Raw genomic sequence first — 19,291 nt, 5'->3', positions numbered from 1 at the left:
AACCAAATGTTATAATTAATTTGTTGTTCAAAAATGATATCAGTGTTCACTAAATTATTGTTGTTGATGACTTGAGAATGGCAACAAATAATTCCTTCTCCTGTGATATCATGATGAGTGATTCATGCAAAAGTATCATGTTTTGTATTTAATTTGACCAAAGTTTTACTCGGTGTGCTCTCTCTCTCTCTCTCTCTCTCTCTCTCTCTCTCTCTCTCTCTCTCTCTCTCTCTCTCTCTCTCTCTCTCTCTCTCTCTCGTTTGGATATCGCTCGGGTTTTTTGTTCACTCGATAAACTTTGCTCGGTGCTTTGTAAAACTCATTGACACTAGGATTTGATATCCATAATTGATTGTTTTTGTTGTAGAAGACCTGATTATGTAGTTGATGATGAGGTATCCACCTATAGATTGTAGTAGACTTGGTTGCAATTGGCTTTCTTTGGCTTTTGGTTGTCATTGCTTGCCTTTGAATAGAAGTTTACATTGCATGATTTTTCTTGGTTGTTCGAGATTGAGCTAAAACTTTTGGTAACCATATTTGAGTGTTACCTTCATAAAATCCTTATGCTTTGAGTAGCTTGACTAGAATCATCCGATGTTGCACTTGTTTGTGTTGGGTAGTTTTGTTGAAGTCTGTGACTGCGGCACCCATACTTGTTGTGTTGCTTGTTTAAAAGACCTGTTGTTCTTTCTCTTGCATGAGGTGTTGGTCTTTTGTTGATAGGTTGGCTCGCTCCTAAAGAAAATATTTCTTTATCTGAGTACATCCAGGCTGTTACTTTAGGATCTTTGGCCCACACATTAATGTTTCCTTGGAAATAGCCTTGAGCAGTGATGCACTCATTTGAAGCTACCCAGCTTCTCACCTTTTGTTACTGAAGTTCAACTTGTGTCTTATGTATCCAAACTGGTTCTTTGACTTGGATGTTCTCTTTGAATACAAGCACTTGGTTGTTTCTCTTTGGCTTTTTGGGATGTTTTTTTGTGATGCAAACTTTGGCTGGTAGACTTTTTGCAATGGTCTCCATTGCATTGTTGATAGCTTGGCTCTTGATGCAAAAGCTTCATTGGAATTTAGATGTAGGCTCGTTGAAGGTAAATTCTTCTTGCGAGGTTGGTCTTCTTTAGTGTTTACCTTTGCTTTACCTTTTTCCGTGATGGTTGGCGATTTCTTCTCCACATGGATTTGAGAAACTTCATGGACTCTTACTGTTGTCATTGTTGAAGCTTTTGATTGTTGTTGAAAGAAGATGTTCCTCCAGCTTTTTGTCAGGACTAGACTCTCATTGATGTGATGGGATTCAATTATGTGGAAAGTATCCTTGTACTCCCCAGTACTCAACTTGAGTACGGCTTCTCCCATGCCAAAGCTAGGAATCGACATTTTTAAACTTGCATACACTATCTCCTCTAGCTCTTTAATTGGTGGCTTTCCCATCATTATCCATGTTCCATAAGTCATTAGATTCTTTGTCGCTTTTGGATCTATCATAGCTGAACATGTGGTTTTGAGTCATGTTTCTCCGTATATGCTGAATTTGATTGTTGTAGGAGACAGTCGATCTTCTTCCTTATCCTTGTTATTCTTTTGATCTTGTGTTTGCTGCACATGTTACATTGAACTTGGAAACTTTTCTCCTTCATCTGCTTTCATTTTCACTTTTTCTGGAGCCGGCTTCTTTGAAACAACTTTTGTCAATTCTACAGGTATGTCAATGATGACATATTCTCATGGTTGCTCTACTTCCTTCATTTTCACTATTGTCTCATGATCTAAGATGTAGCCATCTATCTTACCTTTTCTACTTTCACACTCATAAACCTCATTAGCTTCCTTCAACACCTTCATTGTAATAAGGGACTTATATCATAGCCATATTCATCGCAAAATTAGGTGTTGGTTGCCTCATTTACATAGACATCAAGAGTCTCCAGTATTTCATCCCATCCAAAGGATTCAAAGAAATCCTCTAGAAATGGTTCCTTGATGTAAGCTTCATCTTCTACTGAACACTCTAGGATGCAATTTTCCTTTCTAAGACTCCCGCATTTTGATGCTCCACACATCCAAATATGCACTTTGCTTTGCAACCAAGCAGGTACCTCCTTTTCCACTTCAATTGAAGAGTTTAATTCCTCCTACAGGTTTGCTCTACATCTCTATAATTATGATCTTTAACACTAATTTTTGTAGTGACCTCTTTGTGTCTCAAGTAGATATAGTCATAGTCCCAGTCTTGTACCATTTTGAGCTGATGCATGAATGGTCTACCCAATATGATATCAAAGTTGCTTCTCTTGTCAAAATTCATTATGGAAAATGTGTGCTCATATTCAATGCCACACGAGGATACAATGATATGTTCTAACATTCCTATTGATCTCTCCACGTATCCATCTGCTAATTGCAATTTCATTTGATTTTTTCTAAGAGCAAGCTTTTTCCATTTTTCCCACATTTCTTTGGTTGCAATGGCAATTCCTTCCCCACTATCTAATATAGCATCCGTCTTGACTCTTTTGTTCTCAAGTGGTAAGGTGGTGTTTCCTTCTTCTCCTTCAGAGTAGTCACCCCCCTTATTTGCTGGTATTGGGTGTCATCCATGTTTCTTTATGCAATTGGGTCCTATGAAGGGACTTTCAACCCCATCTTTTCTAGGTGTTTGCCCCATAGATGTGGTCTATTTTTTAGTAGCTCTGAGAGAGATAAAGTGTGCATTGTATAGGAGAAGACATCAATTCGTGAAAGATCTTGGCATTCATCCTTTTTGGTGTGGCTTTCCATTGAGAAGGTACCATTTTAACCTTAGATTTTGTTTTGAGTTCTCTTATGAATATGGCAAAGTCTGTAGAGAGTGTGGTTTTCTCTCTTCACATGCGACAGACCCGACATCCCTATATAAAGATCTTATATCCCCAAGGAAAAATTTGTGATCCATGTTTATTGCAGGGATAGGTGCTGACTGTAAGGTAGCACTACCATATTTTAGTTTCTGATTAATTCCCATAGGGATTGTGGCCATGGTTCTTCTACCTCCAAAATAGGAATCACTGACTATGAGCCCACCCCATCTATGGTATTGGCTACTTTCCCTGTATCTAAAGGTGCCTCAACTCCTCGTTCTTCCTGGTCTTTGTTGACAATACCATGGCTCTCCATTTCCTAGATGTTTTTGTGGATTAGCACCTCCATTTTTGGAGCATCTGGAACATGTGGTTCCATATGGGCTTGGCCCGTCTAGATGAGCTCCTTACACATTTTCAATCTCTCTTTTTCATACCCTGGATGAGGATATGTCAGCCACCTATGCTCTTGGGTTTGATTGGGTTTTAGCCTAGCTTTGTAGTCATTCAAAATTGCATTTAAAGGCTCAAAGACTTCGTCAGCCAAAACTGAACCACCTGAGTCAATCTTTGACTCTTCAGACCCCTTTGCATTTTTCTTGCTTTCTTGCTCTTTTCTAAGTTGTTCTCTTGTTTGATTGAGTTATGTTTCTAAAGAAGCTTTCTCTTGAAGCCTCTTTGCTTTCATTTTATCCCTTTTGGATTTCCATGATTTTCTTCCTGTTCTCATCGATAAGTTTTTGTTTTTTGTTTGAGGTGGCAACAATGTGGGTTCCTCCTCAACGATTTCAATTTTGGCAGCTTCTTGAGCTTGAGCTGGAGTCATCACCTTTGAAGGAATTTTGGGTTCTACCTCAGATTCGCTTGAGGGGGGACATCCTACCTACAACATTTATTATTTCTTAACCCTTGTAGTCTGGATTCTTAGCACAGTATTGAAGTAGATGGTCTCTTCCACAACGTTCAAAGAATTCAATTGATTCATAGCATGGTCCTTGTTTCATACCTAGTGATCCTTGTTTGGACAATTTTGGGCCCAATGATCACCTCCGCATTCATAGCATGGTCCTTGTTTCTTTGAACCATACTCTTGATTCTCTATAAACATGAGCTTATTCACATTCATGGAGTACCAATTTCTTGAAGGTTGTGACATGTGTGTTGGTTGAGTGTAGTTGAATACTACTCTACCATCATTTAGAAGAGGTTCTTATTGCCCTAGAATTTGTTGTAGTTTTGGTTGAGTGTTACACCATGGAGTGGGATGATCCCCTCCACAAGTATTACATCCCCTCAATTGAGGTTTTTGTACATCTAAGTTCTATTTGTAGCCTTGGTTTATTCTTCTTATCACCCCCTCGACCACTTGATCAATGATTGGTTCCCAAGGAGTTCGAACATCTCTCTTTCTTGTTGATTCTCTCTTCAAACATGATGCACTACTAGTCATGTTGTCTGTATCTTAAGTCACCTCTCCATAAGCCTTACAATTGTCAACTAGATATAGAGCTTCTCTAGTGACTTGCTCAAATGTTGTGCATCCTTTCAAATGTAGGTTATTTTTTAGAGTCTTGTTCTTGAAGCTCTTAATGAGAGAATTGATAATATCTTATCTTGTGGTAGCTCTCTCATAGGATGTCTATTTATTGACGTCGTCTAGGGCGGGCAACAGGAGAGGCGACCTATAAACAGTCCTCAAGGCTCTTATGCTGCTCAGCTGGGACTGGGGCAACCACAAGCACAACACAACAACAAACCCACAGCCAAAACCAAACAAGATAGGGGTACCACTATTTATAGTATGCAAACTACAACACAAGAGAGATTTTGTCACACCCAAGAAGATGCACCACAAAATACACACAAGCAATCTCACACTAAGACACGCACCAAATGGAGCAGAGAGAGCTAGAGAAGAGGGAAGAGAGAGAGAGAGAGGAATGGAACTTGCTTAATACCTTGTGTTGACTTGTAAATGGAGATGGTTCTCATGATGCTATCATAGATTTTGTACAAAACTAACTCATGCTTAGCAAATGCTAAACATTTTCAACACACACACACACACACACACACACACACACATTGTCTTAGGGTGCAGGACCCCTCTCACCACAATACCCTCTCACAATGGACACAAAATTGGCAACGAAAATACACTACAACACTTTCTAAAGCAAGATCAAAGGATAGAAACTTTAAATGTGTATGTCACCTTGAATTCACCAAACCGTATTGCACAAGTGGAAGGACAAAGATTTGAATGTCGAATCACGCCTTTGATGCAGCACACCTCATCATTTATTGATGATGGAGGAAAATATGCAATAGTGGTTTTGATATTTTTGAACTCACGCTCTCTCACTGGCAATCTGTAGCTTGAAAGCTTCTCTGACACCAAAAGTGAAGCTCACAAAGTGGTTGCTATGCCTAAGTCTCTCCTCATGCATAGAGTGTTGGGATGCTATGTGAGATATTGGGGGTTATTTACAAGAAGGAGAGGGTCCTATTTATAGGTTGGAGACCACTCATTAGGATTATTGAAAATCCTAATCTACAAGCTAACAAATTAAGATTATGATTTTTTTTTAATATCAAAACATTGCGGGCCTTCTTTGTCTACTTGAGTCATGGATGCGGGCTCAAAAGAGAGCATTATTGATGGTAGATAAGGTGAAAGTATAATTTTAATGAAGGAGAGAGAGAGAGAGAGAGAGAGAGAGAGTTACTATACACATGTAGGCTTGAGGTGAGGTGTCTTTTATGGTTAGGTCAATGGCTATTTTGTGTTAGTATGTTAGTGGTTAGTGTTAGTAATCACTAGAAAGGTAGTGATAGATTTACAATGGGTAGAATGAGGTGGATGGTTGAATGAAGTGAAGAAATCCTTGTGCTGGTGAAACTTGAAGAAGTTTTGGACTTACTTGTGTAGGTACTCAAAATGACTATCGATCCTCTTCACTTCTTTATGCCACCGCCACCAAGGTTGATTATCGCGATGAAAATGGCAATTTGTTTGATGAGATCCCTCAATTTTCAAAGTTTAAGCATGGTTTCCATGCTAAATTTTATGTATATAGATAGAGGTAAGATATAATTGTACTTTGAAAGTATTAAAGAGAGGCATAGAGATGGTCTATGTACATGTAGAGCTGATATGAGAGCTATGGAAGTAAGAGGGGAGGTTAATGGTGAAGAAGAAGGTGAGAGAAACCATGGAAGATTCAATTTTGAGTGAAGGATTGAGAGGAGTGTGTGTGTGTGTGCGTGTGTGTGTATAGAAGTGTGGAAAGAGGTGAGAGAAGACTATGGGCTACTTGTGAGAAAAGTGGGCAGACTGGGGTCCAATAAAAAACTGATACCTCATCAGTGGTAGCTCCAAAAATTATCATAATTTTTGAGGTGATTATTCAGCTCTTGGTCCACATTTTTTTTTCTAACCACCACTTCAAATTTGGAGTGAAGATGGATATAAAACATCCCACCAAAATACCTATTTTTCGTCACAAAAAAGTCTTCAGTGGCCCCCCTTTTGTTGAATTTGCAATTGGCTCCAAAGGTGAGTCCCTCCTTGCATTAGAGCATGACCTAATTGATTCTTAGGATTTTGAGAATATGCATGGTTGTGGATATGATGAGAAAAAACAGGATAGTATATAATACAAATAATTTATGGAATCTAGAATAGTGTGAGTTATGTTAGGAAATAAGACGTAGCTAAATAGATAATTAAGTAGATTACTTAATGGAGAGAGACAGATTTACATACACGAAATTATAGGTTAGAGAGAGAGAGAGTACACACGATATACGTGGTTCACCCAATGTGGGCTACGTCCACGAGAAAGCAGTCACTTAATGGCTTTAGTACTTCAAAACAAGAAGTATTTTACAAAGGGATTATACCCTTAATGGAGCTCCCGCCTTGCTTCACTCTCACCACCTCACACTCACCTTGTTGCATCAAATTCACACTATATAAAATGTGTGTAGAAATGGCCTCCTTTTATAGGCCAAAAGGGCTGACCTCTCTCATGAGAGGCAGCCATGTGTAGCCGCCCTTGTGTAGATAAGTCCAAATCGGACCCTCCAATCCGCCCATGTGTGGTCGCCCTTATGTAGAAAAATCCGCTTTTGAATTCGGCCACTTGCCGCCGGCCATTGACTTCCGACCACTGACCACCGGCCATTGACTATCAGCCACCGGCCAACCGATGGTTGTTTTCCGACCACTTTCTAGCCGCCGTCCGACCATAATATTCCGGCGAAAGGGAATATTCTGGCGAGGGAAAAAAAAATCTCGAGGGCTTCTGTCCCCGACGCGCTAAAGTTGCCCCTGATTTTTGGCCGTGAAAATTTTGGTTTCCCATGAGTGATTTTCCTTCACGCATGATGGCTTATCCTCATAATGGGGGCCTTACAACTGTGCGCTTTTACCACAGAAAATTACAAGGGTAAATCAGGCTCCATACTTAACAATCTCCCACTTGGAGACTGATCTCCAAACCAAACCTGTGACTGCTTTCCATTCTGGCTTCTTATCCTTGAATGCCGATTGAAGATGAGCAAAAGCTCAACTTCTCCTTGTTGACCACCTTTGTAAACATGTCTGCAGGATTTTCACTTGTATGTACCTTTTCTAGCTTTAGTTGTCCCTCTATCAAAAGAGTGCGTATGAAGTGATATCTGACCTCAATGTTCTTTGTCCTTGAATGAAAGGCTGAGTTCTTCACAAGATGGATAGTTCTTTGGCTATCACTGTACAAGACACAATTGTCTTGTTTGAATCCAAGCTCTTCTAAGAATCTGTGAAGCCACATAATTTCTTTGCTTGCCTCCGTCATTGCTACATACTCTTCTTCCGTGGTAGAAAGTGAAACCACTTTCTGTAGCTTTGAAGCCCAGCTTACTGCTGTGCCTCCAACCGTGAACACATAGCCAGTAGTGCTCCTTCGAGTATCTTTGTCACCTGCCATATCTGCATCAGCATACCCTTCTAGAAAAATATCAATTCCTCCAAAATACAAAGCATTTGTTGTTGTCCCTTTTAGATACCTAAGTATCCACTTCACAGCTTGCCAATGCTCTTTACCTGGGTTGTCCATGAACCTACTCACAACTCTCACTGGATGTGCAATGTCTGGCCTTGTCCAGACCATAGCATACATTAGAGAACCTACGGCTGCAGCATATGGAACTTTAGACATATAGGCTATCTCCTCTTGTGTCTTTGGACACATATCCTTTGTTAGTTTAAAGTGACCAGCCAAAGGTGTAGAAACCGGTTTAGAATTTTGCATTGCAAACCTTTCTAGTACCTTCTTGATGTAATCTTCTTGAGATAGCTTTATTGTCTTCTTCGTCCTGTCCCTTGATATTTTCATACCAAGTATCCTCTTTGTAGCACCTAAATATTTCATTGAAGAAGATTTAGATAGTTCCTCTTTTAGGTCTTTGATGTCCTGCATGTTAGCACTTGCAATCAACATGTCATCAACATACAACATTAGGATGATAAATTTCCCATCTCCCAAATTCTTCGTGTAGACGCAGTGATCCGAGTTGCATCTTGTGAATCCATGATCCAACATCCATTGATCAAAACTTCAAGTACCATTGTTTTGATTCTTACAAGCTCTTCTTTAATCTGCAAACCATTTTCTCCTTACCTTTTACTTCATATCCCTTTGGTTGAAGCATGTAGATTTCCTCCTCTAAGTCACTGTGAGGGAATGCCGTATTTACATCCATTTGCTCGAGATTTAGATCATGAGCAGCCACAAGGCTTAAGACAAGCTTAATTGAGTTCATTTTTACAACAGGAGAAAATGTTTCATTGAAGTCAATACCTTTCTTTTGAGAAAAACCTTTTACCACAAGCCTAGACTTGTACCTTTTCTTCCCACCTTCTTCTTCCTTCACCTTGTATACCCATTTGTTTTGAAGTGCCCGCTTACCTTTAGGCAACTCAACCAATTACCATGTTTGGTTGCGATGTAGTGAGTCCATCTCCACTTGCATGCTCTTCGTCCATTCTTCTATGGATTTATGTTGCATAGCTTCTTCGTATGATTCCGGCTCTCCAGAATCTGAGATCAAGAGATGGTTGAAGAAAGGTACAAACCTTTCTGGAGGTCTACTTTCTTTTGTAGATCTTTGGGGAATAGGTTGAGGCTCCTCAATTGGTTGACGTTGTTGCACATTGTCCCCATTTGCAGTCCTTGAGTCTTCACCATCCTCAAGCTCCATGTGCTCATCACCTATTTCTTTTGTTTGTTTTCTTTCCAAGTAATCTTTGTACATATTTTGTTCGTTAAAAATTACATCCCTACTCCTTAAGATTTTACCATCTTCAGGATTCCATAGGCGATACCCAAAGTAACCTTCTCCATAGCCAATGAAGAAACACTTTTTGGACTTTGCATCTAGCTTTCATCTTAGGTTTCTATCTATGTGCATGAAAACGTCACACCCAAATACTTTGAGAAATGCATAATTCACCGGTTTACCTGTCCATGCCTCTTCTGGAACTTCCCCATCCAATGCCATTGAGGGTGATCGATTGATTAAGTACACAGACGTACTTACAGCTTCTGCCCAAAGCTCACAGTGGTAGGCCTGCATGTAGCCGCATGCTTCGTGCTCGCTCCATGATTGTCCTGTTCATCCTTTCTAAAATCCCATTTTGTTGAGGTGTCCTTGGGGTTGTCCTTTGTCTCCAAATGCCATTGCTAGCACAAAAGCTTTCAAAAGCTTGGATGCAATATTCGTCTCCATTGTCAGATCTAAGGCATTTAACCTTGGTACCTGTTTCATTCTCCACAAAGGCTTTCCACCTTTGAAATATGGAAAATACATCGGATTTATTCTTCATGACATAAACCCATGTTTTTCTAGTCGCATCGTCTATGAATGTTACATAGTACAATGAGCCACCAAGTGATGGTGTACTTGCAGGACCCCAAACATTAGAATGAACCAACTCAAGTTTTTTATTTTTTCCTTCATTTTCTGATTTTTGAAATTTTACCCTCTTTTGTTTACCATAAACACAATCTTCACAGAACTCTAAGTCCACTTCTTTCAAACCTGGTAGAAGCTTCTTTGTTTAAAGGATTTGCATTCCTTTGGCACTCATATGCCGAAGCCGGTAGTGCCACACCGCACTGTCAACTTCTGTAGTTGTTGCACATGCTGAAGGTTGCGTGCTAACCGTACACAAGTAAAGTGTACCGACCTTTTCTCCCTTGGCAACCACCAAAGATCCCTTTGAGATCTTCCACCGTTTGTTTCCAAATGCAATGTTGTGACCTTCATCGTCCAATTGTCCTGTAGAGATTAAATTTTTGCGAAGAGAAGGAACATGCCTAACATCTTTAAGCTTCCATTCATTTAGGTTAGCAGTTTTGACAGAAACTGTACCTTTGCCAACAATCTCACAAGCTTCGTCATCTCCCAAGTATACATACCCAAAATTACCTTTGGTGTAGTCCTGGAAATGTTGCTTGTGTGGTGTCGCATGGAATGAAGCCTCAGAATCTACTACCCAGGAATTAGACACATTGTATAATGAGAGAATTAGAGCATCCTGCTCTACTTTACATGCCACATCGGCCTCCAATGTTGGCTTGTTGTCTTGAGACTCTATCTCCTTCTTCTTCTTGGACCAACAATCCTTCTTGACATGGCCCTTCTTGCTGCAGTTCCAACATTCAAGAACTGACTTTGTGCGTGACTTGCTCCGCCTTGAGCGATCACGACCCTTTTGGTTTTTGAACCTCTCCTTAGGCCTTCTTCTTATCTCCACTGACAGTGCAGCACTTGATGATTCTCATGTGCTTCTCCTTTGTATTTCCTTGCTTAGGAGAACACCCACAACATCATCAAACGTAAGAGTATTTGTGCCAGAAGTAGAATTACTTACAGCCATCACAAGGCTGTCCCAACTATCCGGTAGAGATGATAGTATAAGGAGAGCTCGCACTTCCTCATCGAAATTGATTTTCACCGATCGAAGCTGACTTATGTTTGTGTTAAATTCATTTAGGTGTTTTGCAACTGAACCATTCTCTATCATCTTTAGATTGAACAACCGCTTCATAAGAAATACCTTATTGGATGCCGATGGTTTCTCGTAGAAGTCGTCAAGTGACTTCATCAAGTCCTCCATGGTCTTCATCTCCGAAACATTGAAGGCCAACGTTGACTCCAAGCTTAACTGGATTGTTCCCAATGCCTTTCGATCAAGAACAATCCACGCTTCATCTGCCATCATTGCGGGTTTCTTTGCAAGACCACCTAGTGGCAAATAGAGGTCCTTCTAGTAGAGATAGTCTTCAATCTGCATCTTCCAATGTTGGTAGTTTTTGCCATTGAACTTCTCAATCTTGAGCTTCCCTTCCTCCGCCATAACTCCCACTCAATTCAAGGAATCCTTTCCTTGAGATAATTTAGCTACGAGCAAATCTTGCTCTGATACCAGTTGTTAGGAAATAAGACGTAGCTAAATAGATAATTGAGTAGATTACTTAATGGAGAGAGACAGATTTACACACACAAAATTATGGAGTAGAGAGAGAGAGAGAGTACACACGATATACATGGTTCACCCAATGTGGGCTACGTCCACGGGAAAGCAGCCACTTAATGGCTTTAGTACTTCAAAACAAGAAGTAGTTTACAAAGGGATTATACCCCTAATGAAGCTCCCGCCTTGCTTCACTCTCACCACCTCACACTCACCTTGTTGCATCAACTTCACACTATATAAAATGTGTGTAGAAATGGCCTCCTTTTATAGGCCAAAAGGGTTGCCCTCTCTCATGAGAGGCAGCCATGTGTAGTCGCCCTTGTGTAGATAAGTCCAAGTCGGACCCTCCAATCCACCCATGTGTGGCCGCCCTTGTGTAGACAAATCCGCTTTTGAATTCGGCCACCGGCCCTTGACTATCGGCCACTGGCCAACCGACGTCCGACCACTTTCCGGCTAAAGTTGCCCTTGATTTTTTGCCGTGAAAATTTTGGTTTCTCGCGAGTGATTTTCCTTCACGCATGATGGCTTCTCCTCATAATGGGGGCCTTACAAATGTGTGCTTTTACCACAGAAAATTACAAGGGTAAATCAGGCTCCATACTTAACAAGTTATATATATATATATATATATATATATATATATATATATATATATATATATATATATATATATATATATATATATATATATATAATATATGAAAATATAGGGAATCAAATAAGGAGGATCCTCATTTGTTTTTATTGATGTATATTTATTTACAAGAGGTAAGAAAGAATACTTGTAGGAAATAGGAATTTAGTGAAAGGCAATGACTGATGGTGGTGAGAGGTATTTTTGAAGTTTTTTCCTAGAGTGGATTCACACCAAAAATAAGAGAAACTTGCATGAAATGATTTTTTATAGAATACACAGGTAAGAAAGATCATGGTGATGGTAAGTAAATGTACATACCACAATTAGGTAAATAAAACACACCTTGTGTTGACCGCTGGGTCAACAACACAACATAACTCAAGTTTTGTACCAAAGTCTTATCTTTTGCAAGTTATGAAATGCTGCGGATTATGGCTATAAACGTCATTTGTAATGAGTAGTTATTCTAGTTTCAGAAGTCGGGGTGCAATGGCACTTTCAGATTGTAAATACAAAACCATTTGACCCTTTTAACCCCATTTTTGGTTAAACCTAAGGTAGCCTTAGTATATAAGGTACCTAGGTCATTTTGTAAAGAAGACTTTTTAATCATAATCCAACTTTAGCGCTGCCGTCTACTGTGTGTGAGAGAGAAAGAGAGTGAGCATGAGCTTCATCCTCTCGCTACACCTGGCTCGCTCAACACATTGGAGATCTGATTGCACCATTGATGTAGGCTCGAGGAGAGCTGCGCGACAACGTCAAGCATTCCATGCGAGACAAAGCGCACACGCCGATGCATCTACGAGCTATTTGTGGCCGTAAGTGTATCAAACGATGTCTGTTTTCTGCGTGCTAGTAGTCTATAGAATCGTGGAGACATAAGCTATGCATAGGTACTCATAAATTTTAGTTTCGGGTACTTTCAGAATTCAGCTCTGTCATCCTATGCGTTTTCCGCAGATGGGTTTAGAGTGAGGGTTTTGAGTGTAGAATCTTAGGGACAGGTGTATCCTAGTGAAGGGATGGTGTTCCTTAAGTTTCGTATGAATCTAGCATGATTAGGTGAGTTACCTTCCGTATGTGTGTGTGTGGCTAGGTGGTGTAGTTGAGAGTAGTGAGGTTCTTGATTGTGGTTTAGTTGGCCTTCCAGAGTGTTGTATGTGTAGGATGGTCTCAGCCTGACAAGCTTAAGAGATTTCCTCCGTGTGCCTATCGCGTCATTTGTGTCCTCGATTGACATTATGTTGATCTAGGTAGTGTTTGCATGCACTTCATGGGTGTGTGAGTCGCTCCCCGTCCAACATTGGCGCTGCTGCCAGGGACACAAGGACCTAAGTAGGTTTCCTACTAACACTCGTGCGATGGTTGCTTGATTTAGTTTCGGCTAAAGAAAGCCTTTTTCTTAAGTGGATCTGGAAGAGGATATTCCGCGATCAAGTAGATAGCGAGGAAGCGTGTGTCTTGCCGAGGGTCTGCGACTAGATAGGTTTAGTTAGGATCTGTGGATTAGAGTAGTTTTTGGTGGTCGAGTGATTTGTGAGGTGATAAAAGCGTTTACTAGTCCGTGTGTGGCAGTGAAGCGTTTTTTTACTCATAGATGCAAAACCCCATATGATTTGTAGGAGTAGCTTTAGGTAAGTGATTCGATTCTGATCTAGAGCTATTCATCGCTAAATTATTTGCTAAAGTGCTTGATTGCATTTGAAATCACGGAAAAGTGTGCTTTTGAGGGTAAAAATGCATTAAACAAGCTTTTGTGGACATTTTTGTATGACTGACTGATGATGTGCATATAAAAGATCATTTGCAAGGGTTCTATGAAGAAAACCTGCAATTCTGTAAACACAGACATCCTACGCGTAGGATGTCTCAAGGGGGTTCTGGAGACCAAATTTGAAAATTTTGACTGCACCAGTGTGTTCAGAGGGTAGGTTTTACCCTAGTAACATATTAACTTGGGTGTTTTTCCCTATTTTTGTTAACCAAAAGCCAAAAGGCGGAGTCAGAAAACGTAAAATTTCAGAAAAGGCTTAAATTGAGTGATTTTTGCATGTTTTTGCAATTGTGAAGCATACCGGCACTTGCTGAGAGCATAAGGAAGCATCAGGAACACTTTAGTTTAAGGTTACCAATGGGTTCAGAAGATCGGGCTTTTGGAACAGATTCTTGATCATTTGACCAACCCATAGGTGTCAGAATCAAAAAGTAAAAATAGCTGTGAGCTTAGCACATCAAGGGGAAGCTACAGTGCAAGTTTGAGCTGAAACAGAGCAAAAATACATCCTCACGTAGGATGTCTCCAGCTTGATTTAGGACTCCAAACCAACTTATGAGCACACCACTATGATCAGAACATCAAGGAGAAGCTGGTGGAGGCAAGATCATGGTCCAATGCCTTGGCACAAGAAACCAAGGAACGGTGGGACTTATTAAGAGCAGCCTTTGTCAAGCATTTTGGAGAGGGCACAACATCAGAGAAGCTATGGCAATTGTTGACAGAGTTGAAGCAGGGAAGTATGTTGGAATACGCATCATATGAGTCAAAGTTTGTAGATTTATGGGGGCAATGGGTTGCATCGCTAAGAGAGGATGAGGGGGCACCTGATTTCCTAAAGAAGGATCGGTTTGTGGCTGGGTTATGGAAAAATCTTAAAGAGAAGGTGAAGGGAAGGTTTCCTGCTACGTATGAGCTAGCAGTTGAAGTGGCCCGCCTTAAAGACAAGAAGTTGCGCCTACAAGCCAGGAATATCGATGAAGAGAAAGCCGTTAGGACCCGACCACCTCTAGCACCACATACAACAGCCTCCCAGAGGATTCAACCACAAGAACCAATTGAAGATCAGCAAGACCTACTCAATCGAATCACCAATCAACTTGAGAATCTCTCAATTCATTTGATACAACAAGGGCATGCACACAATCGCAACCAAGATCAAGGAAGAGGACAACAAAGGCCAAACCAAGAATACCACTGCTACAATTGTGGGGAGGATGGTCATGGCATGTACTACTGTCCACACCCAAGGAGGCAGAATTTCAACAGAGGAGCCAGGAAAAACCAAGTTTCACCACCGAGAGCAAGACCACCACCACCGAGGGCACCACAACAAGCACCACCCATGCAAATCCTACAACCACCCATTCAACCACAACCACCACCACCACCACAACCTCTCATTCCACGCTTACCCCCACCACTAGTTGGCAATCAAATAGTAACGGTCATCAGTCTTGAAGGTAAAGGAAAAGGGAAAGTGGAGGAGGATAAGACCAAAGTTAAAGGAGTAGATGCCATACGGGTAAAACACGCTAGACATGGTGAATCTTCCCAAAAGGAAGAAAAGATGAAGACTAAAGGGTAATCTAGCAAAAACACGTTCAAGTCACGACGTAAAATTGACATTGTAGATTTCTCTTTGGGTGAATGTTCTAAACCATATGATTTGGTTCAAGATGTTTCTATGCAGGGCCCAAAAATCACCTAGCCCCAATTACTCCACCTAGCACCTAGGGTGAGGAGACAATGGACAAAGATGGTTAGCACGAGACGACCAAAGCCAAAGATAGCTGGGGCTATCTCTTGGAGGAATCTAGATGACATACTACCAGTGATGGATGCTTACATCAAAGGGCAACACATCTACAATATCTACATCGATGGTGGTGCACAAATATGCGTCATGAGTGAAAAAATGATGCACCATTTGGGTTTAGAGGTGAGTCGGCCGGCACCATGCCGAGCCAAAATGGCAAATAATGTAAAAGTTCAATGTGTTGGTGTTATAAATGCAGTTAGGATAAAGGCATTCAACACCGAGGTAGATGTGGACGTCTTTGTCATGCCACACAAAGGGGAGGGCTACCCTATCATTCTAGGGAGGCCTTGGCTTATGGCTATGAGAGCTAAGCAGGACTGGGACACCGGCATAATCCAGATGAAGGATGCAAAAGGGAGGCCAATACTTTACCACATGAAGATAGGTCGGCAATGCAACATGGATCTAGAAACCTCTATGGATGAGTTTTCTAGTGGTGACTCTTCAACCACTTCAGAGGAGGAGTCAACAGTGAGTGAAGAAAGTGACAGTAGCATTGAGGTGATGGGGATCATTCTCAAGGATCCTAAGAATATGGAACAACCTGATGCCTCATCATCAAACCAAGGGGAGACACCAGGTATACAACCTCTGGTAGAAGAACATAAGCTACATCAAATTCTCTCTAGTGAGTTGTGTGGAAAGGAGCGTGAAGATTATATTTTGATGCTAAGTAATTTTACCACATTGTTCATTGATGAATATGATAAAATCACAGGCATCACAGTAGTTCAACATCACATTAAGCTCAAGGAGGGAAGTAAACCTGTAGTGCAGAAGCTCAGGCGGCTAGGAGTAATTCAACAAGACGCCCTGCTCAAAGAGGTGAGGAAGTTGCTAGAAGCCGGGTTTATCTATCCTGTTGAAGACTCAGAGTGGGTTTCTCCAGTGGTAGTGACACCAAAGAATAATGGTAAGTGGAGGGTTTGTGTTGATTACAAGCCTCCTAATGCAGCCACAAAGAGGGACCATTTTCCTCTTCCTTTTCAAGACAAAATACTCAATGAGGTAGCACGACATGAGCACTACACGGTATGTGATGGCTACTCAGGCTACTTCCAAATTAGCATCGTTGAAGAAGATCAAAAGAAGACAACCTTCATCACACCATGGGGATGTTTTGCTTACAAAGTTATGCCTTTTGGTCTCACTAATGCTCCAGCCACTTTTCAGCGATATGTGACATTTGTTTTTCAGCCATTCTTTGGAAAATCAATCCGTGTTTTTATTGATGACTTTTGTATCTATAGCTCTCGCTCTCTTCATTTGGAGAAAGTTTATGAAGGTCTAGCTAGGCTACAAGCTTTGGGGGGCCAACTCAATGTGGAGAAATGCCACATTGGTGAAAGCAAGGTTACTCTTCTTGGCCATGTGATCTCAGCCAATGGCATTGAAGCTCACCCAAGCAAGGTTCAAGCCTTGCTGGCTTTGACCTCTCCCACCACAACAAAGCAGTTGGTCTCTTTTCTTCAAAAGGTGAGGTATTTGAGTAGGTTCATTCACTTGCTCTCCCAAGTGGTTCTTCCTTTACAACAAGTTACCCATCAAGACATTTTCACTTGGAGTGAAGAAAATGAACAAAAATTCAATGAGGTAAAACAAATTCTAGCTTCACTTCCCACCATAGCACCTCCAAAGTAGGACGAGCCATTTTATGTAAACCCTAGTGTGGGCAATGACACACTTGGGGCTGTATTGATGCAAAAGGATCCTCAAACTTCTTTCATGCGTCCTATCTACTTCTCTAGTCGAATGATGACTCCATCAGAAAAGGGATCACGGCAGTAGAGCACATGGTGCTTGCATTAATGTTTGCTACCCCCAAATTTCGCTCTTATTTATTTTCTAGAACATTCATAATCTTAACAATGGAAGAAGTATTTCCTTATGTAATGCAGCACATGGATGTCTCTTCTAGGATTTCCAAATGGCTCACAAGGCTGCAAGAGTTTGACTACACAATGCAAGTGGAGAACTCCACAAGGGCCAGTCTAGGAGGTATTCTCACTCATCGCCACTATGAAAAGAAGCTAAAGATAAAGCCAAATGATCAAGATATTACACCCGTACTGGAAGTCCCTAAGGTAGAGGAGGCTCACTCTCTTTTCTTTGATGGAGCCTACAAGAGGAAAGTGGACAAAGCTGCAGCAGGCATTGTCATCTTCAACGAGCAAGGGGATAAAGTTTTCTCCATTGGGAATCTCTTGGATTCTCACTCTAGCAATGAGGCAGAATATGCAGCCTTAACTCTTGGGTTAGAGTGGTGTGTGACACAGGGCATTCAACGGTTAAATGTTGAGGCGGTCCGGGGCGGGCAACAAGAAGAGTGGCCTCTAGACACCCTTCAAGGCTCCCGTGCTGCTCAATGGGGCTGGAGCACAACACAACACAAACCAAAACAACAAACCCACAGCCAAATCCCAACTACACAAGGGGCACCACCTAGTTTAAGAGCGAACTAGGACACAAAAGAGGAGAATCGTTAGAGCAACCCACAAACAAGCAAGGAATTTACACTAACCCTAACACCAATGGAACACTCTCACACACTAAAACACGAGAGAGAGAAAGAGAGAGAGAGAGAGATAGTGCTCGGGCTGCTTTGAAATGTATCGGCAATGATCAAGCAAACACAACTATATATTTAAGAAAGAGAGAGAAAGGGAGAGGGGGTGCTTGTTGCATTAATACCTTCTTACAAATTTGTCATGACAAATCAAAGTGAGATTAGTATTTGTTCAACATAGCTTGCGTAAATTTCATCACAACACATCACAAGAAAATCCACCCCAATCACTGTCTTAAGGCCAGGGGAGTCCTCTCCACCCTGTCGCCCTCTTACAGTATGTGTGATTTATGGCTAGATTGATGACAACACCAGAGACAAGCTATCAAGAACTTAACAAAAAACACCAAGACACTTACGCATCATTGTTGTCCATTACTTCACGTTGGAAGGGAGACAAAGTATCCAAGCTTAGTCCAAATCCACCCTCCTTGATTCAGCAAATGTTGGGCTTACACTAGTAGGAGAAATGATAGATTTCCTACTCTCAATTGAATGATCACTCTCTCTCTTACAATGGCATAGAGTTCCCTTGCTAATCCCCTATTACAACACATGCACATGCATAAGACAATGAGCTTCCACTCAAGAGCTCCTTCTAGAGAGGTTGAGCTTGGCTTCTCAAGCTATACCATAGTGCTCTTGCTTATGGCTCCCCCTTTTGTGCTAGCTACACCCTCCTTTTATAGCAATTTTGAAGGCTAGGGTTACTCCTCTAACCATGGTTGAGTTAGATTTTCAGCAATTTATCTAATTTCTTTTGCTTGGAATTATCAAGAAGTTGGTGGGGAAAGAGAGAGGAGAGAAATGGAGGTGATAGGAATTTTCATAGTGGGTTAGTGTTAGTAGAGTTAGTATTAATTTACAAATGGAATTGGATATTTACAATGGGAGTATCCATGTAGGATACAAATAAGGAAGAAAAACTCTTAAGAGGTAAGAAAAGGTGGATTTCTTACAAGGTTGATGCTCTAAGTGTCTTGAGTAGGGCCAATTTTGACGCTTGTTGACGGTCCACTAGCTTTGACGGTACATTTTTTCTCCACTCTTGACCTTCCTTGAGAGACAAGGTAATTGAAGCTGAGTAATCAACCACCATGATGTTGTCTT

This window comes from Adiantum capillus-veneris, chromosome 20 (assembly GCF_014529385.1).
Source record: "Adiantum capillus-veneris isolate H3 chromosome 20, ASM1452938v2, whole genome shotgun sequence".
NCBI classification, from domain to species: domain Eukaryota; kingdom Viridiplantae; phylum Streptophyta; class Polypodiopsida; order Polypodiales; family Pteridaceae; genus Adiantum; species Adiantum capillus-veneris.
Note: the sequence above shows the minus strand (reverse complement) of the source record.